This window comes from Cupressus sempervirens, chromosome 5 (assembly GCF_028749045.1).
Source record: "Cupressus sempervirens isolate cs-2001-9-10 chromosome 5, ASM2874904v1, whole genome shotgun sequence".
In the NCBI taxonomy this organism is placed as follows: domain Eukaryota; kingdom Viridiplantae; phylum Streptophyta; class Pinopsida; order Cupressales; family Cupressaceae; genus Cupressus; species Cupressus sempervirens.
The window spans coordinates 69,704,108-69,728,908 of NC_143122.1; the positions used below are offsets into that span (position 1 = coordinate 69,704,108).

General features: G+C 35.0%; 1 pseudogene; it reads left to right on the forward strand.

The window, feature by feature from the left end:
• The first annotated feature begins 16,240 nt into the window (after positions 1-16,240).
• The window catches only part of LOC149554593 (beta-phenylalanine coenzyme A ligase-like), a 31,312-nt pseudogene continuing 22,751 nt past the window's right edge, over positions 16,241-24,801 (forward strand).

Sequence of the window (24,801 nt, forward strand, 5' to 3'; positions counted from 1 at the left end):
TATATATTCAGACACATATAATAGACATGATAAAGACAGGAAGAGAAATAGTGCAAAGAGAATATGCGAAATATCACGAGTGCACCTGGACACTGATGCTAATTTTGCCATGTCTCAGAAGTCCATAGAAAATCCCTTCCTTCTCCATCATTCGCAATTCTTCCAAGATCCAAGCCAATCGAATCCTCCAAGTGACTAGAAGTGCTAGAAGAAGCATAGAAGCAAGTAAAAAATATATAAGCATATGAATCTTCTCCAATGCATGTAAGCTTTGAAGCTTCCATTTAAGCTTGTAGCTTGTGGCTTCCATTAAGCTTCCATAAAGCTTGTCCAAGCACACTAGGAGAGCCTCTATTTAAAGGCCTCTAAGATGCATCTAGAGTGTCTCTAAAGACAACTAGAAGATAAGCATGACAACCAAGCATGGGTTTTCTCCAACCTTCTAGATGAGTCTTAAGGTTGTAGACACCATGTGCTCAAATAAAATGCTAACTTCTAAGTGTAGACGACTAGTGCATTCTTAGAGTGCAAACTCCAGTGTTGTCTACATGACAACTCTCGAGAATTTTCCAACTCCTATGTGAGAAAATATTAAAAATAATGCACATTAATTAATATAATATTTACTTTTATTCTTTCCAATTTAATTTATTTATTTATTTTATTAAATCTCATGCACTAACTTTAATAATTCCACTTTGCAATCTTAATATATTTATATTTTAATCACATGAGATCTAGAATCTTTTAATAATTTAAAAATATATTTTCCACTTTTAAATTTCATTTTCCAAAACTTAATTGCTAAAATATTTATTAGCTTTAATAATAATATTATTTAGTCATTTATTTAAAAATGAACTCTAAATATATTATTATTAAAATAAATGTTGTCACATACCAAATTTAAACTTTTAACTTTTTATTTTCAAATTTAATTATTTTATTTAATTAATTTCTCAATTAATTAAATAAAATAAATATTAAAATACCATATTAATTTTCCATTTAATTAAACCATTAATTAAATCTTTTAATTAGGCTTAATTAATAGAAAATACGTCAAAGACTCTCAAGGTAAAAATATGAAAATCCATCATAGCCAAAATACATACAAAATCAAATCAAAGGTTTAAATCACGAATTATGTCATCCGACATATTCAAAGGGTACTCAACTCAGATACTTGTCCTAATTTTCCAATTAGAACAAATGGCTTAAAGGGTTGGGATTTGGACTTGAGAATTTATCTCCCCTCTCTTATCATTGAGATAATATGATAGAGTACGCTCATCCTGGCAATTCAGGGAAGTCGATACCCGGTACCTGCAACCTGCATAAAAACCATGCATGTACAAGCACAATATATACTAAACTAAACAGGCAATGGCAGGAAGTGGTGCATCGTGTAGATCCCGACTAGCAGGTGACTACGACTCCCTTCCTTAACCACATCAGACACGCCATACAAAAGCAAACACGCAAAACAAACACGCACACCATACACATGCGAGTATGGGGTCAGTATCCATATGATAATAAACCATCTAATCTAATCATTATCAATAACTGAAATCACTTGAATAATCATCATGCAACCATGAAATGTAAAGTACCAAGTAATCTCATCACATAATAAACTGAATTTAAAACATTATCTGATAATCTCAAAAGAAAGTTGCTAACCAATAACATAAAACTAGCTCCAAAAGAGTTCAACAATGTTAACAAAATGCGAACTAGGGGCAGGCACTACACTCTTTTTACTTCAGAGGACTCCTCTGAGGCTGAGTCTTTAAGAAATAAATGGAAAATACTTATTCCTAAAAAGTTGGACTCGGATGATATTGGTGTACTTGCTAAAGATATCTCTATTGAGGAGATTGAGGGAGCTATCAAGGCTCTCAATAATGATAAGGCCCCGGGCCCTGATGATTTTCCTGTTGAGTTGTATAAATCCAATATGAATTGGATATGTAAGGATCTCCATGACTTATATTCTGAAGCATTTTCTATTGGCTCCTTAAGACAAGATGTTAATAGAGGGATCATTAAGCTCCTCCCCAAGGACGGAGATAAGACCTTCATTAGGAATTGGAGGCCGATTACCCTTCTTAATGTGTCATATAATATTTTGGCTAAAATTATAGCTCTTAGGTTAGTTAATATTCTTCCTAAATTTTTTAACTCTACCCAAACTGGTTTCATCAAGGGTAGATATATTCTAGAGAATCTCATAACTAGTTGGGAAGCCATGGGGTGGTCTAAATGCTCACACCAAAACTCAGCCATGCTTCTTTTGGATTTTGAGAAGGCTTATGATAGGGTTGAATGGATGTTTATTCTTATGATGTTAGAGGCCTTCGGTTCCCTTCCATCCTTTTGTAATACTGTGCAGGTACTTCTTAGTGATGCTTCTATCAAGTTGAAGTTAATGGTGTTCTCTTTGCTCCTTTTTCTCTAGGGAGATCCATTAGACAAGGGTGCCCTCTGGCACCTTCTCTTTTTGTGATTGCTTCAGAGTCTCTTTAATATATTCTTAGAGATAATTCTTTATCTCTTGATGTTAGAGGTATCCATTTGCCGAATGATGAAGAGCTCATCAATTGCCAATTTGCAGATGATATTGCATTGTTCTTTGAGCTTTTAGAAAGTAATTTTAAGGCTTTGCAATATAAAATCAATTTTTTTTGTTCTATATCTAGGGCTAAAATATCTCAAGGCAAATTATTTTCTTTGGGGTGGGATGTGCAACCCCCGAATTGGTTTGCTCAATACAATTTTCAATGGGGAGGCCCCAATAAGATCACTAGATATCTTAGTATCCTTTCTCGGTGGAGCCTACCCTCAAAGACATGTGGTCATGGGTTAAAGAGAAGATTGATAAGAAACTTTAAAAATGGCATAATAGGGTGTTATCTCTAGTAGGCAAAATTCAGGTTTGCCAGAAGATGTTGTCCTCTTACACCATTTACTATTCCTTTGCCTAGTTTTTAAACAATTATCAGATTGCTAAAATTTAGAAGTCCATCAGATAATTTCTTTGGTCTAATGGCAAGGGGAATAATAAAATTCATTCTGTTAAGTGGGCTTGGTGCCACACTGAGAAGGCCCTTGGGGGACTTAGGCTGAAGGATTTAAGAATTCAAGTTATTGCCTTGTCTTCCAAATAGATTTTTCAATCCATGGAGGGTGATTGTCCTTGGAAAGTGTTGGTTAGAAACAAAATTGAGAGGAGTGTGCCTAAGAAAGAAAAATCTTGGACTAATCTCCCCTTTTGTGACCTCATTATTGGTAATTTTCGTGTCATGGTCCAAGGTTTTGCAACTTTCAGATCTATTTGGAAGGCACAGGACCATGTTAGGAAATTCATCACTAACAAGGATTTTCATTGTAATAATCAACGCCATGGTGAAAGATCCATTTGGTGGAATCTTTACTTAAATGGTAAACCTTTGGCCCTTACCCAAGGGTGTTCTGCCAAACTGTGGGCTATGAAAGGTATTAAACAGTTCATAGATCTCTCTGAGCAGAATCAAATCACTTCTTGGGATGAGCTTAAAAATAAATATGATATCCCTGATTCTCATAAAATAACTTATAACATGATTGTGCAAGTTGTTAATGGTCTTCCCACTTTATGCCATGTTGATTCTCAAAGGCAACTTAAATGTAACTAGCCTGGTGGAGTTGTCACAAATCTTCTTAAGGCCAAGAATATATACAAAATCCTTGGTTGTAATACAGATATTATTGATCATGTCAATACCATTTGGTACTCTTCTTATGATGCTGATGTTTGGAAAAAGTACTTTGATATCTTGTGGAAGAATTCTATTGAGCCTAAAATTAGATGCTTCAGATGGTTAGTCATGTTGGAAAAGTTGCCTATTAAGAGAGATTTATCTAATTCTAATATTTGTAATTTATGCAGAGTTCCTAAAACTGGTAGACATATTCTTTTAGATTGTACTTTTGCTGAAGAAATATGGAGAATGTTTGGCATTGTTTATCCTATTGATGTTAATATTTTTGATATTATCACTAGTCATATTAATGGTCTTCCTAAAGATACGAATTTATTTTGGAATATATTGTCATCTAACATTCTCTGGTAGATCTGGAAGTGCAGGAACGATGAAAGGTACCAAGGTAAGCCGAGGGATCTTATTGATTTTTTTCGAAAACTCACTTATTTTAAAATTTCTTTGCAGGTGCAGGCTACTATGTTGATCGAGCGGGACAATATGAGAAGGTTCCTTCATGACGGGCAGGCCGCTTTGGATACCAATGACGTAGAACCCTGGATGATCTACAAGCTTTTGAGCAAGCTTGCATTAGGCTAAACAAAGAGTTTAGTAAGAAAGTGAATGCTAGAAAAGAAGATTTATTTAGGATGATGCAAATTCAAGAACGTAAAAGCATCGTTTGGATGGAGGGTCTGTTAGGTTGGACTACTTGGGTGGTTAATTACTATGATGTTCTTAGTTAGATTGTCCATCTTCTCCTCTTTTTGTTATGTTGTAAAGTTAATACTGTTCATTGTTAGTGAGGCTTGGCCTCCTTGTTGATTTTCGTGGTGGTTCTTTGGTTGCTTTGCATTTTCTGAAACTCTTATATCTAGTAGAATATATATATATATATATATATATATATATATATATATATATAACAATAAAAGAAAAATATTTTAATAAAAAATAATCTACTTTTATATTATTTTAATATGAATTTTGTAAAATATTATTTAGAAATATAAAAAATATATGTAAAAATATAAAATAGTCGTTAGAAACACTAAATTTTTGTCAAATATATAAATTTAATAATAACGTGTTAAATATTAAATTTGTTAGTATTAGAAGATTTGATTTGAAAAAAGAAATCTTCTACTATAACATTTAATTTTTAAAAAAATTGATAAAATAATAAGTTTTTTTTAAAATTATTAAATTTTAATAAATATCTTATTAATTATAATATAAATATTCTAGATCAACTCAAATTATATTACTTTAATATTTTTTCATTAGTCATTACTTTAATTTCTTTTCATTAATCATTACTTAAATAATTGTTTTAAAATGTACTTATTCTTGTATCTAGAAGTGTTGTAGTTTTTAGAGAAATTTAATTCTTGCTAATAGAATTTTCTAGAGTCTAACATCGAAAGGGCAATGGATTTGAATGCCCGAAACCCATTGTTATTATTGGAGATGCATTTTCCATAGAGGGCAGGCGTGATGGAGAGAGTGTTAAATGCTGTTGCGACCATGGCAAAGACGAGGAATCAAGTGAAGAAAGGAATGGAATGAATATTGCCCTAAGTAGAAGAAGTTTAAATTCCATTGTCTATAGATTTCTAAAAATTTAATGTAGATAGTTGTCATTAATGGATTTGTCAGTGTTTGCCACATGGTTAAAACTTGCTATAATATATTAAAGAGATTGAGACAAGAATATTAATTACATTCTTATTTTCTATTTTTTTTTAAAGAAATTTATGATTGTAAAAAATAGGATATATACTTAGGAAAATAGCATTTAACCAATTAAAAAAAGGATTTTAGTTTGCTAAATGATTTTAAAAATATATAGCACAAAAACTTTAGGATGTGATCTTGCTTATTAAATGAAGAAATAATGGGGGTGGGGGGTGTGGGTGAAACAAAAACATTAGTTGGACTAAAAATACATTCTTCTAGATTTTTTTGTTTTGTTCGACAAGATTTAAAAACTATTACTGTAATATACTTGTATACTCATGACTCCTATGTCATTGTTTTTTCAATTAGATATTCTTTGCTATCGTTTTTTTTTCAATTTATACCAGTTGAATTTTGTAAAATAATATTTTATGAAAAAATTGAAGCTTTTTGTGATTAAATATATTCAATTTTTAAATTTGTCCTCATTTTAAGTTTAATACATATGATTAAGTAAATGATTTTAATTGGAACCTAGATCTGAATTAATCAAGATAAATATCTTATTATATATCTTTGTGTATACATACATGTGTGTGCACGCACGCGCGCACACACACACACATTTGTGTGTGTGTGTGTGTGTGAAAATATAGAGGTCTTGGTCATGTTTTAACCATAGAAATAATCCCAATAAAATGCATTTTGTCCTTTGAGTTTTGGAAATGTTTTGGCCTTATAACTATTATGATAGTAAGTTATATCGAAAGTTATTAATTAGTTGTAATAATTGATATTAGTTTTAATTAATATCTACTTATGAATATATTTATAAATAAATAAATAATAAGTCTTATTTTGAATTTATTATATTATTCTAAAGTTTGAAAACTTTTATTTTTAAAATATATTTCTATATATTAATTATAATTTTAATTCACACACAATTAGTAATTTATATCAAATTGAACAAATTTCCACAATCTATTTTGTTATTGCATAAACAACTTTTGGATGTGTTGGAAATAATCAAGACTAGCTAGGTTACTAAGAGGGGAGGGGTGAATCAATAATCTCAAAATTTTTGACAAGATTCAACACTTAATAACATAATCCATTCACCATTAATAGATCTAATCTACTGCATGCATGAGAAACTGAAAGCACAAAACACTTGAACACAATATTTGGTGACCCAGAAACCTTCCAAATAGAAAGTAAAACTGGGGTGGGAATGATACCTACAAAACTTCAATACTATAGTATAAAGTTGGTCTGTTAAGGCTTAAAATGATCACTTCTGATGATCTGCCCTGTTAGGAGCAATTAGGACTACTAGGTCCACCTTGTTAGAGGTTTTACAAACATACAATAAAGTATGCACTTGGTAAAGAGATTTAAGAAAAGATGTTAAGTCTACCCTGTTAAAGGATTCGAAGCTAATTCACTTGTTAGAATGAAACAGTAGATCTAAATTGCAACTGAATTGCTGATTTAGATCCTTGAAATACTAATCACTATTTTGTGATAGATGTAACTTGACTGCTCCTGAGTTGACCTTGTTATGCACTCTATTTTGTTGTTAATTCACATTCATGTGTTTATCATCACATTCGCTTTCACTCTTCTCAAAATATTACTACATCATATATGCTTGGGTATGATACAATACATTACATATATACCAACCCAATTCTCATTGTTACAAGATTGGCCAAAACACAAGATAACACCAATATTACTGAGTTGGCCCAAATGTAGAAACTCGGGTTCTGAAATCTAACTTGGTGAATTTTTGATACTTGCCATCGTCATGCATTTGGTAGAAGTAGAGGCTTAGTCCATATAACTAATCACTCAACATAGCTTTGAACTCAGTGTACACTAGAGACTCGATAGATATAGTGTCACTCAGTAGAAACTAAATACCATGTTTACCTTGCTTGCACTCGGTAAACACTACTCTTCCCATCACTCGGTTAACATTGGTTTCATATCACAAGAACTGATGACTCAGTAGAAATTGTGAAGCTCGATAACCATTGAACTACTCGGTGTGAATTGCTGGACTTCACACTACCTTAATTCACTCAGTAACCACTGGAATGCTCGGTATGAACTGTGAAACTACATAACCACTGAATTGCTCGACAAACACTGGAGACTAAACAAAGAGCTCAGTAACCATACATAATCTAAATAAGTGTTGTCACTAATAACAAACACAACTTAATGCCAACAAGATGTTGATTTTGTGTATCTTTTTAAATCTTATATAATTGGCTAAACCATAAAATTAGTATCTTTACAATTCTGTTACTATTTAGTAATTATGATTTGGGTGTGACATAAAATTATCTTTCATTTTTAACAGAAGGCAGGGACTCAAGCTCCATCAGAGCTCTTGTTTTGTAATGTTCCATTCACAAATATTCCTAACATATAATTACTTCAAAATCAATTAACATCTATTTACTATATCTATATATTAAAAAACATAATAAATTAAAATTCATTTGATTCTTGAAAGCACTTAAGAGTTCCACACGTTTAAAAACATTTATCACATTTCATTTCATTTCATATTAATAAGATCCACCTTGGACACATCTAAGTTGAGGAAAAAATGGGGCTCTCGTAGGAGTTTCCTTTCCTCTATAGAAAAGAGGAATCGATGGGGAAAACGTATTGTCTCAACATTGCCACATACCTAAGTAGTTACGCTATAAAGTTGCTCACATAGTTTTCATACACGAGAAACAAAAACTGACTATCATATACTTTTTAATTTTTTAAAGTCATGTAGCTCTAATAAGATATGCCAAGTTCTATGTGACAAGAAAATATATATAATTTGATACCACTAGCTTGTTTGTGGGAAGAGGGAAGAGAAGTGGAATTGAAGTTTGCAAGCCCCAAAAGCTTGTATGATGATATGTTCAACAAAGGTATACTAAATCTCAAACATAAACTGTGTTAAATCTCAAGCATAAACTATTTTAAGGGACTTGAATTGTGACAAAGAAGTAACTAGTAGATGTTGGCTATAGTGGGAGTCAATAATTATGAGCTCTCATTGCTGAAAATCAACATTAGTTAGAGAATTGGTCAATATATGCTAAACAAATGATATTTTATTTAGTCCCATTTTAGTCATAAAAATTTGTAAGTTATGTAGTCTTGTTTTAGTGAATGAATCCCTACTTGATAGCATGCATGATTCGTGGAGTCTATTTCTATATACCTGTGGTTTAATAAATCATTTGAAAAATAGAAGAGTTTTCTTTCCCATCTATTTATTTATCCTCTACTCTATCTCCGTTCCTTGTCACTAGTGTATGGTGACATTGTAAATAAAATGAGGGAATTCCTAAATGTTTTGCATAGCTTGCTGGAGGCACTCCTAGAGTCAAGACTTCTCTATTTTTAGTATATAGTTTGATAAAATATTATTAAGAGATGTATCTATATATTTATTTCTATTTTGTTGTAAATTGTTTGCCTGTAGGCATTTTTCTAATCGTTCAAGAAGCTTCCTCGAAGCCCTTTATAAGGTCACTTGGTAGGTTGTTTAGGTCTATGATTTGGATTATTTTCTTGTATGTGAAATCTTGTTGGAGTTTTGTGTTATTTTCCATTTCGAAAGTGAGAGAACTTCCCTATTTGGCTTTTACAATTTTAGTGGTACTTAACCCCACCCTATTCCATCCTCTATACTACTTGTTTGGATCTGGCAAGTTTGAGTGCCATCTTTGTCTGCAATATAATATTGAGAATTTTCTACAATTTATTACATCTTTGTATGTGGCTTACTTTTGGTATCTGGTGAATATCAAGCAATAAACAATTCATAGTTGTCTTCAATTAGTTTTATCTCACATTAATATCTTCCTTCCTCATAGCCTTCAACTCCCTTTTTGTTGCCTTGTAATTCCTCTTGCATGGCCTCAAGTTCCCTTCGACGCAGCATCAGGTTCCCTTTGAAGCAACCTCGACTCCCTCTAATGTGGCCTCGACCACCTCCAACACGACTCCCTCAAGCATTTTGTATTGGGTGGTTTCCCTCTAGCACTTTCCATTGGGTGGTCTCCCTTGAGTACTTTCCCTTTGGTGGTTTCCCTCAGGTGTTTTCCCTCAGGGGTTTCCCTCGGGCACTTTTCCCTTAGGTGGTTTCCATCTAGTACTTACTCTCAGGTGTGTTGTTGGGAACATTACAATGTTATTGGAGTGAGTGATCTTGCTAGCTTGTCGGTTACTAAGTTCAAATCATGATGTCGAGTGATGCGTTGGTTGAGACATTGAAGAAAATCAAGTAAGATTGGGTGATTGGTGGATGGGAGAGAGACATATCTCTAAAGGACTATATTGAATTATGAATGAAGTATTCATCATATTAGTGTAATTGGAACTTTTCAACAATGGTCTAAATCAGGAGATTGATAAGTGGCTACAGGATAAAGTCATACAAGCACAAGAGGATAATGAAGAGTCACATGAGGATTCACAATAATCTATTGCTATGCCTACAAGTGGAAAGCACCCAAAACTTCAAGATGACAAAAATGGTGAATAAGATGTCTGCACTAATTTCATCAAACCAACACTCATGGATCAACTCGATGAAAATTTGGGCCCTATTGTTGCTCCTTAGAAAGAGAAATCTCTACCAACAATTGTTCAAATTCATGGACATGCTACATATGATTCCTTGCAAAAGAAACCACAATTGGTTGAAAATGGAGTTTATCCTTTAGTTGTACCCATCTTCAAGGCACTATTAGGTGTAGAGGTTGTGTTTGTTGTCAAGGCTATGTGTCTATCACCAAAGCTATGTCCATATTCCTCGCCATGTCCATCACCAAGGTTGTGTGTCTTTCACCATTATTGTGTTTGTTGTCATGTCCATTGTCATTTCCATAGTTATGTCCATTCTCATCATGTCCATGTCTATCGCCATCATTGTGCCTATCACCATCATTGTGTCTGTCACCATCATTATGTCCATCATTGTCACTGTGTCCATCACCATCTCCATGTCAATCACCATCACCAAGTCTGTGTATGTCATCGAGTCTCTATCTCTCATTGTACTTATGTCTATCACTATCGTTGTGTCCATCGTCACTATTTGTGTCCATCGCCATTGTTATTTCCATCATTGTCGTGGAGTTTGTGTCTGTTATTTTCAAGTTTGTTCTTGTCATTGTTGTGGAGTTTGTGTATGTTACCGTCGAGTCTATGTACATCACCATCATTGTGGTTATGTTTGTTGTCATCATCGTAGATGCAGTTGTGCTTGTCATCGTGGTGGTTTTCTTTGTTGCCATTATGTTTTTGTCATTGTGGCTCAGTCCATTGCAATGGATACTTATGTCACCGTGTACATCACTAAGGAGATGTGTATTTTCAAGGCTTTATCTACCAAGGTACTCATGGCCAAGATTCCCTTTTTCAAGATTCTCTTCATTGAGGTTCCCTTTGATGAGGCACCCTTTGCCACTCTTTTTGCCGAGGCACTCATGACCAAGGACTCCTTTACAGACATATTCTCGACTGAGGCTCCATTCGTTGAGGTACTCTTTGTCAAAGCTTTATTCATTGATATTATTCTACAAGGTTTATCCAAAGGGAATTTTATATTCAAGAGTATAATAGTGGTCACTATGGTTGTGTTAGTGGCTAAGTTTATGCTAGCATCAATGTGTCTGCCTATGACTATACTCAAAGTGATTTTTTAACATGACAATGTAAAGGAGTTCATTAATTGGCATCATTGCCATTATAATGAAGAGTATTACAATGCTTATATCATAGTGGTGTAGTGGAAGCTAGATGATTGTGTGTTGGAACAAAGGTTTGATGTCAACTCGCATGCTCTACTTCTGTGGTTGATTTGGGATCTAGGAATTGATTGTGTGAATTGGATAGCGAATTTCTTGAGGACAAGCAATCTTTGGGTGACAATGATTTGTAATGTCACCAATTTTTAATAAAATATTTAATTAGGATAATTAATTAAAAGGTTCTAAAAATTAAATAATATCACAAGGAATTATTTAATTAATAAAGGGGCCCACTTTTTATTTTATTTTTGTTGTAACTTGTCGACCTGTCGGTATTTTTTTAATCCTTTGGGAAGCTTCTTGAAGCCCTTTATAAGGCCATCTGGTAGGTTGTTTTAGGTATATGATTTGAATTATTTTATTATATGAAAATTCCTATTGGAGTTCTATGTTATTTGCCATTTCGGAAGTGATCGATCTTCCCTATTTGGCTTTTACGATTTCGGTGGTATTCAACCCCACCCTATTCCATCTTGTATACTACTTGTTTGGATATGGAAAGTCCCAGTGTCATCTTTATCTTCAATATAATATTGAGAGTTGCCTACAATTTATTACATCTTTGTATGTGGCTTACTTTTGGTATTCAGTGAATATCTGATATAAAGTGATTCATAGTTGTCTTCTTCTTTTTGTATCTCAAATTAATATCTTCCTTCCCCATGGCCTTCGACTCCCTTTCTGTCATCTTCAGATTCCTCACACATAGCCTCAAGTTCCCTCTAATGTGACATCAGGTGAGGTTCCCTTTGACACAACCCTGGCTCTCTCTGATGCAACCTCGAGCTCCCTCTAGTGTGGCCTTGACTACTCCGGCATGGCTCCCTCAAGTGTTTTCCCTCGTGTGGTTTGCTTTAGATGGTTTCCCTCGGGTACTTTCCATCGGGTGGTCTCCCTTGGGTACTTTCCCTTGGGTGGTTCCCTTGAGTGGTTTCCCTTGAGTGTTTTCCCTCGAGGGGTTTTCCTTGGGCACTTTTCCCTTAGGTGGTTTCCATCAAGTACTTACTCTCAAGTGTGTCATTGGGAACATTACATTTATTTTTTCTTAAAATTATATTACTTGGTTTAGGTCTAGAAACTAATACAACTAGATTAACCCCATACTACCACAATGGTTGATGACCATACAAACATAACCCATTATGTGTAATGTCATTTAATCTAAAAAATTTATTGAATCCTCTATCAAAACTAGCTAGACTTAAATTGGTAACTATGGAAAATATACAGATTTAGAACATCTAGTAATGAAAAGACAAATTATGCATGCCTCTTCCCTACATCCCTAACACTCTCATGGTTCTGATTTGTACAAATTGCATTTGAATTTGAGACATTCATCACCTCATCTTTTACCTCATCTTCTTTTGACTCATGACTCTTAGAGAACAAATGAATGCCATCCTCAAGAAAGGATACAACTTCTTGGCTATTTCCTCACTATAACTTATTGTAGACATATGTGGCTTGAATCTTAATTGCATGCAAGAGTTGCACATCACAATGAGAATGGATGTCAACATTTTGGATAACACCTACAACATTTTCATGAAGAAGAAAAGAATAATATGAATCCACGTGACAAAAAGATGAGTGAGAAAAAGGTGTTCCACCACCCTAAGATATACCCTACCTTTATATTGATGTTTATATTTCATATATTTCTATGGAACAATATTTCAAATTGTATAAGTGAAATGGAGACTTGTTATGTTCATAATCCTGAGTTGTAATTTGATTTATTGCAAATGTATTATGACCAACATGATGATTTCAGACTATTTATATTTATTGATGAAGTGGTTGCAGGAGACGATCATCCTCCAAGGAGGAAGAGAAAGTATCACCTAGTATAGGATACAAACATGGTCATGAGATTTGAGCTCTCAAAGTCTCTAAATTGGTAAGTTTTAGCTAGGTTTAGGGTAATATTAAGCCTCGAAAGTGAATTTTTGAACTAGGTTCCTAGCTTGGTCTAACTTAGACAACAATTTGAATTGTTAGAATTATTATTTTTTACAACATTCGTCTTGGACTTAGACCATTGCTTGATCAAGTTCTTTATTAAGATTTAAGGTCATAATCTTTTTGATAATCTAATTTTAATCACTATATATAGATACATGTGTGTATACATACATTTAATAGAAATACTAAATATACATAATTGAATAATATTTTATTGTAATCTTGTACTAGCTCATATAATATTATTTGAAGTCAATTTAAACAACTATTGATGGAATTCCAACTCCATTTAGAATCCATGTGGATTTGGGAAGATAGTTTATAAACTACGTGGTTATTTGTAACTTAGGCCGTGAAATGCAACTCTATGAACTTCTGGCTTAAAACGGGTTTATAGCGTCTTTAAGGATGTAAGATGGAAACGTATATCGTGGAGATACTTTGACAGAGAGAACCACGTCTCACGAATTCAATTTTTTTATTTAGGCCCCATTTGGTTGCTGGAAGATGAGGGCCAAAACCGGGTTATCAGAGACAAAACCAGGTTTTGCAAAAAAACTTTGGTGTTTGGTTGGTTAAAATTATAACCTGGTTTTCAATTTCATCTTCCAATTTTGTTCAAAAATTGGAAGAAGTTTCTTCCAACAAAAAGGTGGAATTCGAAATTAAAACCAGGTTTTGAAATTTATGACAATTTTTTAATAATATTGTGGGGTCCACAGTATATTCATCTTCCGTGTCAACCAAACGGACCATTGGCTTTCCAAACCACAAAACCAGGGTTTCGAAAACCTGGTTATAAGATAACCTGGTTATGTCAAAAAATCATCTTCCCCAACCAAACGGGGCCTTATGGAATGAAATTAAGGCAAATAAATTTGGTTTTGGCTTAAAATGTATGGAGGGTAACCGCCTTTTTTTAACGCATGTAATGGAACAGAATTAAATTTGAAATGAATTTAAATTCCAAAAAATGAAATTTGAGAAAATTTGTACGAGTCAGACGAAACGAAACACAACGTAATTGAGAGGAAATTCGAAAAGAGTTTGGGAACACGATTTTTCTCAAGTGAAATCGTTTTTGAATTAGAGGCTTAACTCGGGAATTGTATAACTAGTGAAAGTGTTATACAACCCAAAATCTACAACCATTCCTTTTATGATTTCAAATGTCCTGAATTTAACATTGCATGGATATGAATAACAACTATTTAAATGGGAGGATTTAAAATAAAAATAATCATTAGTTCTAATGTTTTTTGAGTCAAATATAATAGTTTATTGTAATTGGTTTCTTGATTACTTGAATTAGAAAAAATTAGAAAAATTAATTGGTTGAATGTTTACATAAATGACTGTTGTAATCAGAACTAACAAGATGTGTTCATTTGTGAAAAAGAACATCATACAGTATATGCATTTTCAAACAAATATGTGCTAATATAAACACACTCTTTTGAAAATAATTTAAATAATATTTATTTCAACTATAAAGGATAATTGCTTCACTAAATAATTTAATATTTTTTAAAATGATAAATATTTATTTCAATAATTAATTGAGAATTTAAATATTTATATTGAAAAAAAACGCAATTCTCTAAAATTAAATCAAACAGAATAATAATGTTAAAATCTTTACATTGTTAACTCGATTTGGAAATCTAATATGAAATTATATATTTTATGTTTCTAATTTTAAATTAGTCCTTAAAATTGATTGTTATAAAAAAGATTAAGTAGCTGGAGGAAGGGCAGGTGGAAGGATAACTGAATTGAGGCATTTCTCCAGACAATTGACGTGTCTTGTTATGCATCAATATTTCCATGTAAGAAATGGGGATTGTAGCAAGCCATCACAAAAGCTATCTCCTAATTTGTAGGAGGAGGTTTGTCTGAAACATACATTTTACAGAGAGTTTTAATTAAATTAATTAATGGGAGAGAGAGAGAGAGAGAGATTAGTCATAAAGAAAAATAAAATTTTCTCTCTCCCTGTACTCCAACCTTTAGAGAGAAGTACGGGTTTTGGTTTTGGTTTTGGGTTTTCACTCTCTCTTCCAATTTTTCTCTCTCCACGTACTAAAACTTGTAGAGAGAAGTACGAGTTTGGGTTTGGGTTTGAGTTTCACTTTTCTCTCTCCACGTACTAAAGTACTCTCTCTTCCTGTACTCCAACTTTTTAACCTAATCCTAACTCGAACCTCCCAACCCAAACTTCAACTTGAAAACAACTACCGACTAGAAATAAAATTCATTGAAATAATCTGAAGAATTGATTTTATTTGTAGAGAAGGCACTTGCAGGTGGATAAGGCACATGAATGAAGAAATAGGTAGTGTTGGGTGATGCGACGCGCTCCCCTGCCCACAGGTGGTTAATTATGTGGTGTTCCATGTTCACTAACAGTCATGGCTTTTGGTGCAACGGCAAGTAGGCCCTACAATTGGTATCAGAGCCTAGTTTTGGCCTGGTCATGGGTTCAAATCTTCCCGGTGTCTTCCCGACCCGCGTAAGCACCTGGTATGCGCGTCGAGGGGGAGATTGTTGGGTGATGCGACGCGCTCCCCTGCCCACAGGTGGTTAATTATGTGGTGTTCCATGTTCACTAACAGTCATGGCTTTTGGTGCAACGGCAAGTGGGCCCTACAGGTAGCACGGTCTCATCATCAGAGGTTTGCAGTCCCATAAGATGTTATGAACATCAAGATATTTAATATTGTCAGGATGGGGTCATAGCAGAACCAAATCAAATACACTGACAAATGTGGAAACATGGAATCTTATGTAGGGTGCCCACAATATGTTTGATGAATTACCTCTGGATATATCGCCTTGTAGTGTACAATAACCAGAGACTATGGAATTTTGTTCATTCATTAGCTGGCTTTTCTCCAGCCATGATAACAATGCAAATTGTTGGAAGTGATAATGAACGTGAGAAACATAGGAAGATTTTGAATGATGATCCATGCGCTATTTGAAATACCAACTCAAGGAACAATGGTCTTAGATCTGGAGAACACCCTCGTCTACTCAAGCTCCACAGTGATCCCCCAGTATGACTACACAATCTCTGTGAGAGGCCATCAGGAACACTCAGCTCCCAGTACAATCACATACTATGTATAGAAGAGACCCGCAATAGACCTTCTGATGGCAGAACTGGTAAGAAACAACTACGAGATAATAATATTCACCTCAGCCACCAAAGAATACGCAGACGCCATTCTGGACAAGCTACAAATCGACAGTGTTCACAAAGCCAACATAGACATCCGCCTCTACAGAGACTCCTGCCCCCTCTCTAACAAAGACGGCTACGTCAAAGACATCACACTGCTCAAAAAAAGACCTCTCCATCATTGCGGCTCTGTCCTGCGATGTGAGAGAGACCATCAAAGTATATCTGGCCATAGGTGATTGTCACAATTTGGAGGACAAGTTTTTACATGGTCGCCAACTTGAATTGCATGCAATAGCACCGCAAAAGAAGATTATTGTTCTAGAGCTGATGAACACTTTGGTGAAGAGGAGCAAGGAGTTTATGAAGCATGATTTTACTATTCCGGTTCGTATATATCTCTGGAGAGCTTTGCGCGACTTATGTAAAGAAGAGGCCCGGTTTGGACAATCTTTTGGCAAAGCTGGAGCAAACTATGAGATTGTTTTGTATACCTGTTATACTCGTGAGCAGGCAGATCCTATTCTTGATAAGCTTGACATTGGTTTTCATCTCCAGCCCGACTATAAACAACGTAAGTGACATGTTTGACCAAATATTTTTCATTCTCCATGGAGCAGAATCTTATGCAACTTGTACAAGGCATATAAAACTCCAAATCTGCTAGTATATATATGAATATGCAGAGTGAAGGCGCCCATTATTTGACAGAATACCTCAAAGAGGCGTAGCTGCTCAATGGCAATGATACTTGCTTAATAAAATCCAGTCCAATGCAAAACATGAAGCCGTGGATAATGCAAGGAATCCACCTGGCATGATACTGCTGCATTATGCATAAGCTGTTTGGAAAAATGGCAAATGAGAGTCAAAGAAATTTAAAATAGAGCCACCCAAGTTGGAAAGCATCTACAGAAGAATTTCTCCTCCATCTCAATTCAACAACGAATGCTCATAATAGGCTAAGACGCTTCCAACTGTAGCAGATTATCTGATGCAAAATTCTCATCTTAAGGCTAAAATCAGGTAGCTAAAATGATTGCGTAAAATGGAAGTTTATTGCATGTTTGTTGTTCAATTTGTGCCAAAAACTATCTAAGGTGAACTTCACCAATATTTCTTTATATTTGTTTGCAGAGCTATGGTCTAGTCCAATGTGAAAATTTGTTTATCTAACATATGTTAGCTTTGGATTCACTAGAATGGTTAGACGCCATTGCCTTCTTCCATAGTATTCGCAGGCTTGTATTAGCTATTTTATTGATCAAAATACACCCTATAATCCTATCAATCTAAGATCCTTTCGCTCAAATTTTTCATTCTGAAAATTTTCAAAATCTATTTCGGTTTTATAAGTATGTACTGTGAAATTTGTAGCTTTAGCTGCATAGAACAACAGAAGAAAAAAAAAACAATATCTTTGTATGAACATAGCAACTAAAAAAATAGAATTAAAAAAATAGAGGAGTAGATAAAAAATCACATTCAAATATGTTGACAGCAGTACAATGCTTCATAATGAAGATTACAATTATAGGAAAGCCTTAAACTAGCGTTGGAGTAAGCTAGAGTTTAACCAACACATCAACCAGTTAACTAAAGTTTGATCAACACATTAGCCAATTAATTAAGCCTGGTAACAGTGAAACTAGATGCATTGACTACCTTAGTTTGAGCATAAACTTTGGAATTCAATATGCAAAACTTTTAGTTTGCATTAACACTAACACCCACCCTTAATGCTAACTACCTAGCTTGGGAAGAGACTGAGGAAAGAGGGAAAACCTAGTGGAAAGTAACCCCACCCACACGCGCGCCCCTACCCCCACCTCAAAATGAATGCTAAGAAGAGAAGAGAACTATGATGTTACAATGTTTTTCACCCCAAGCATATTGTGGAGAAGCTAAAACTTCTTCTCAGTGAATGACTTTGTGAAGATGTCAGCAATCTAATGAGACATAGGACAATACTATAAATCAATGATGTCATTATGGACCAGATCTCAGATGAAGTTTATATGGATCTCAATGTACTTTTTCCAATATCCTTGTATAGGTTCTCTGCAAACCTTCAAAGTACTTTGATTGTCACACCAAATGATTGTCAGTTGGTGAAATGAGACACCCAACTCAGTGAGGAAATTTTGTAGCCAAATAGTATGAATGGTAGCATTGACAATGCCTTTATATTCAGCTTTTGTGGATGAGAGAGCAATAGAAGATTGTTTTTTGCTTGACCAATAGATGGGACCAAAACTCAAATTGAGAACATATCCTGAAGTGGACTTTTGATCAATGCTATCAGTAGCCCAATCTAAGTCAGTATAGCCAATGAGATCCAAAGTACATCTAGTTGAATAATGAATCCCATAGCTAGTAGTTCCTTGAACATAACGAAGGATATGCTTGACAACTTTCCAATGTAGTTCATGAGGTTCCTGCATGTATCTATAAGCAACACCCACTACATATGAAAGATCTAGACAAGAATGAGTGAAATAAAAATGACTTCCCACAAGTTGACAATAAAGTGTGCAATTAGCCAATGGTGTATCTTTTCCATCTTCAAGCTTGACTCTGGATAGAAAAGGTGTGGGTGCTTGTTTACAATCACTCATGTGAAATCGAACCAAGAGATCTCTTGCATACTTGGATTGAGAAATTGTGATACCTGATTCATTTTGGCTGATTTCAAGACCAAGAAAGAAATTAAGAAGGCCCATGTATGTTATAGCAAAGGTATCATGCAAAGTTTCCTTAGTTGTCACAATTGTTGAGCATGAATCACCTTTGATTCATAGATCATCTACAAAGAGTCAGATGTTCTCAACATATAAACATTTGGATCAGATTTACATCTCATAAAATTTTGAGATAGAAGATAAGAATCCATTTTAGCATACCAAGCATGAGGTGCCTTCTTGAGGCTATAAAGTGATTTCTTGAGCTTGCATACTAGTGAGGAATTATGTACATGCCCTTATGGCTTCTCCATGTAGATATCCTCCTCAAGATCACTGTGAAAATAAGCTTTCATCACATCCATGTGATGAATCTCCCACCTTTTTGTTGTTGCAATGGCTAGATCCAATCGAATGGAATCCATTTTTGCCACAGGAGAAAAAGTCTCATCATAAGCAATTCCTTAAACTTGCTAAAAACCTTTGGCTACTAACCTTGCTTTGTATCTACTCACTTGACCATCTGCTGATTTCTTTGTTCGATAGATCCACTTGCACCTGACAAGATTGTGATTGGATGGAAGTGGAACCAACTCCCAAGTTTGGTTCACAATAAGAGAATTGTACTTCTCATCCATGGAAGCTTCCCAATAAGGATTCCTTGTAGCTTCTGCATAATTTTGAGGATTTGACACTTGTAGAAAATAAGAATTCAATGGAATAATGGAATCAATAGCTGAAAATGTATGAGTGTCATATATTTTATCAGCCAAGCTCAGTGTTCTTTGTCTTCTCATAGGAGATGTTGAATCGTCACTAGAATCCCATTTCAGATTTGGGCCTGCACATGCATATTCATGTTCATGTTCATGTTTATCAGATTCAAATGAATCTAAAATCAGATTTGTGGTATCTCTATCATCTTGAAGATCTTTGAGAGGATGAAGCACACAAGTGGTAGCATGTTGCACTTGAGATGCTTGCATGGAACTTTCATCAAAATATACACTCCTCTCAATGAAGAGTTGTTTTGTAGAAAGATCTAGCAATCTATAACCCTTCACACCATCTGGATAACCAAAAAAGATACATTCCTTGCTTTGAGGCTCCAAAGCCTTCCTTTTATCAGTAGGAATGTGAGCCCATTCACGAGTTCCAAAAATACATAAAATGAGTGACTTTTGGTTGCATACCTCTCCATGCTTCAAAAGGAGCTTTTCCTTTAACATTTTGTGAAAAGAACTATTTTGAATAAATGAAGCATAGTTGATTGTTTTAGCTCATAGTTTTGAGGGAACAGACCTAGCATGCAACATGCAACTAGCCATCTCCTTCAAAGATTAGTTCTTCCTCTCAACTAACCCATTCTGTTGTGGAGTATAGGGTATTGTATTCTATAACTGTATTCTTGCTTCATCACAAATATTTTGGACATCATTGTTGACATACTCCCCCCCATTATTTTTACAGAGGATCTTGACCAATTTTCTAGATTGGTTTTCTGCATGGGCTTTAAAAAGCTTGAGATTCTCAAAAACTTCAGACTTTTATTTAACAAATTATACCCATGTGTACCTTGAGTAATCATCAATGAATGTAAGGACATATTTAGCTTTGCTAATGGGGGGCTTAGGAAAAGGACCCATAGAGAATTCCATGGTAAGCAAGCCTTTTACCATCCCCTAATTGCTAAGTTGTTGCATGTATCTAAAATTCAGATGTCCAAATCTTTCATGCCAAATTCTACTTTCATCATTTACAAGTGTTAGAAGTAAAGTAGAATTTGAGTCTATAACAAAATCAGAGAAATTGTACAAATGAGATTGATGATTCACCTCACCAATAACAATTTTTGAGTTGTCTTGCATCTCATAGATGCTCACTGAATCTGGTATGAATTCAATTCTCCTCCAGGTTCCAAAATGTGCCATTTGATACACAGAAGGTAGATTAACAAAAAGTTTTGGGATATGCAAGATATTCTCAAAATTTCCAATTACAAGCTCTACCTTCCCAATTCCAGTTGCTTCTACAATAGATCCATCTCCCACAAAAATAAGAGAACCAAAATATGGTTTCAAAGATGAAAGGGCATCTTTTGTGGCTTCCATGTGGTGTGAAGCTCAAGACCCTATGATCCATGCATATGAGGAAGAATGAATAGATATCAATGCATGGGCATTGCCTTTGGTTCCTGGTGCTTTTTCTTCCTTCTTCTTGGCACTCTTGGGAATGAAACCACCAAGATTATGTTGTTGAAGTGTTTGCTCCATGAGATCAATGGTCTTCTTCATGCATGATGATTATGGATGGTACCCATGGTTTCAATAGGTGCACTTTGATTTTCCCTTTGTGTCCTTTTGTTTTGAGCCTTTAGACCCATATGAAGGTTTTGGATTACCTTCCTTTCTTAGATCTAAATCTTTCTTCCATTTTCCTTTGGATTGCTAATTGGATTTAGAGTTATTCTTCCTAGTTGTATGCACAATGAGTGCATGACCTTTGGAATTCTTCAAGGTACCCATCTTAATAAGCTTATCCTGCTCATGTATTAGAGACTCAATGAAGGTATTGAGTGTGGAAATCTTCCAATTTGCTCATGTTGTGAGTTTGATTGTGTGGAAAGAAGAAACAAATACTATGTATTATGGACCCAACTTTGATAGAATCCAAAGAATTAACTTACTTTCTTCATTGGACTTATCAATACCACATCCTTTCAGTTGAAGCAATAAAGCTTTGAATTTTATGAAGTTATCTTGGATATTGTCAAAACTCCTTGGATCTAATGAGATGAGCTCATTTTCAAGGATATGACATCGCATTTTGTCTTACTTTCCAAAGAGAGTCTCCAAGCTGTTCCAAACTTGGTTTGAAGTTGTGCATGCCTCAACATGGAACAACAATTCTTGAGATATAGACAAGCATAGAAAACCAAATGCTTCATCCATACGGTTGAAGTATTTAGATATCTCTACTATTGAATTGGGTTCAACCTTTGTATTCTTAAATATTCAATAGAGGCCTTTACTTCGAAGCTGAAGTAAAATTTTAGGTTTCCAATCAAAGTAGTTGCATGGTGTCAGAATAAAAAAGGCAAGAGATTCCATTTTCAGTTCTGATTTTCTAGACCTGCATCAAAAAAATTTGTATTTTTTTCTTTCCCGCACCTATGCTTTGACACCATGTGAAATTTGCAGCTTTAGTTGCATAGGACAACAAAAGAAAAAAAAAATCTCTGTATGAACAAAGTAACTAAAAAAATAGAAAAAAAGGGCAACAGATAAAAAATTACATTCAAATATGTTGACATCAGCACAATGCTTCATAATGAAGATTACAATTATAAGAAAGCCTTAAACTACCATTGGAGTAAGCTAGAGTTTAACCAACACATCAGCTAGTTCACTAGAGTTTGATCAACACATCAGCCAGATAACTAAATTTTGATCAACACATTAGCCAATTAATTAAGTGTAGGAAAAGTGAAACTGGATGCATTGACTACCTTATTTTGAGCGTAAACTTTGGAATTTAATATGTAGAACTTGTAGTTTGCATTAACACTAACATGTTCAAGAGAGTTATTTGAAAATAGAAGCATCTTAGCGACATGCTTAGCGCTTTTATGCAATTGTGTAGAGCTTAATTTAGAATTTTGGAATTTCTCTAATGTGTCCCATTTGTTTTCTATAAGGAGTGATCTCACTAAGAAAAATGTAATTTTAGATGATAAGATACTCCACACTATTTACATCCTTCACTTCATCCCCAAAATATAAAAAGGATGTAATTTTAATCTTTGGTAGATTGTCGCCAACCTTTCTTAGAATTGGTACATGTTGGTAAGGCCCTTAAAGTGAGAAAGTCTATTTAAGAACAAGGAGATTGGAGTTCGGGCCGTCAGTGACAAATTCGTGGAACTTTTTCTTGCCATGATCAGAAGAGTAGGATTAATTTATGCATATCAAAAATAGACAATCAAAAAATCATCTAATTTGATTTCCATTTCTTGTTGTCAATCGAGAAAAGAGGGGTAAAAATTTATTAAGACAGAAAGGAATACAACAAGGAGATATCAACAAGGAGCTCGATCCTGAGCAACAAGATCATCAAATTCTTGCACCATCTCAAAGGAAAGTTGCCTCCTATCCATAATATTCCAACCCAGATCATGACTAGAAGCCCATTTGGCTAAACAATCAGCAGCTCTGTTCCATTCACGAGGAATATACATGAACCAAATGAATTGGAAAGAGGTAGAGAAGAGAATAATCTAATTAAAAATAGTGGCCAGTTGCCAAATAACATCCTCAAGCTCTTGTGAAGAAAGCAAGTTCACCACCACCTAGGAATCAGACTCACAGATAATCTTACTCCATCCCCGCAAGAAACACTGTTCCACAGCATATAAAATAGCTTGAGCTTCCATGAGATTGTTAGTGAAATCACCCTTATGAACTGAGAAAAAGAATTTAACATCACCAGAACTACAACAAGCCACTCCCCCAATACAAGCAGGGCTTGGATTCCCCCGGGAAGAACCATCAGTGTTAATTTTCAGAACTCCATAAGGAGGAGGAGTCCAATGCCCATCTCGATTTACACGACCCTTCCTTTGGTGTTGAAGCTGCCTAGACATAGAAGGAAACCATTGAGCTACAGGCCCATCCTGAAGATGAAAATTGAGGCGATTGCATATAGCAAGATCAACCGGATCCATACCCCCATCTAGCTCACACTTCACAAGAATAGTTTCTTGAAGAGAACGTAAAATCTTCCACCAAAGATGCAAAACACCAAGTCGAACATCTTGGAATATTTGACGATTCCTCTCCAACCATATATGCCAAAGTAAGAATGATGGGCCAACAATCCAAGCAGCATGGAGAGGAGAAGACTTGGAGGGAGCACTTCCCAAGCGGGCCCAAAACTCATCCAAAGAGGAAGCATGCCTACAAGAGCAACCCCAAGCACTCCACCAAAGGTGCCATAACTGAAGAGAATAGGAGCAATGGAAGAACATATGGGAGATAGACTCCTCCCCATTACCACACAAAACACAAAAAGAGGGGCCCTGAAATCCACGTTTACAAAGATTATCCCATGTAAGACAGCGGTTGTGAGCCACTAGCCACATGAAAAAATTGCACTTGGACCAAGAGACTTTATTCCAAACTTGCTTCCACTAGGGGACCTCAGCATCCCCAAATAATTTTCTAGTTATCTCCTGATACCCAGCAGAGACATGATATTTACCAAACAAGGTACTTCCCCAAGCCAAAACATCTGGACCAAGCAAAGAGGAACACTCTCTAGAGGCCAGAATCTAAGAAAGCCACTGATGATCCATGTCTATACCTCTAGGAGGCCAATCAAAAGAATGCTTCCATCTACAACCAACAACAGGTCCCAATTGATAAGGAGTCTGGTAATGAGCCACTTTATCCCGACCAGTGGCATGAAAAGAGTCACAAAGAGACTGAAGATGAGGGTACATGGATAAAATGGAAGGGAATCCATCCCAAGTATCAGACCAAAACAAAGCTTGAGAACCTCCTTTACATATCCAGAACAAACCCCTCTTGACTAACATTGCACCTGTCTTCAAAGTATGCCAAACCATTGAGCCACGAACTTCAAGAGGAAGTGTAGAAATAGAGCAAGGATCAGCACCATAAAAAATATTTATGAGTGAT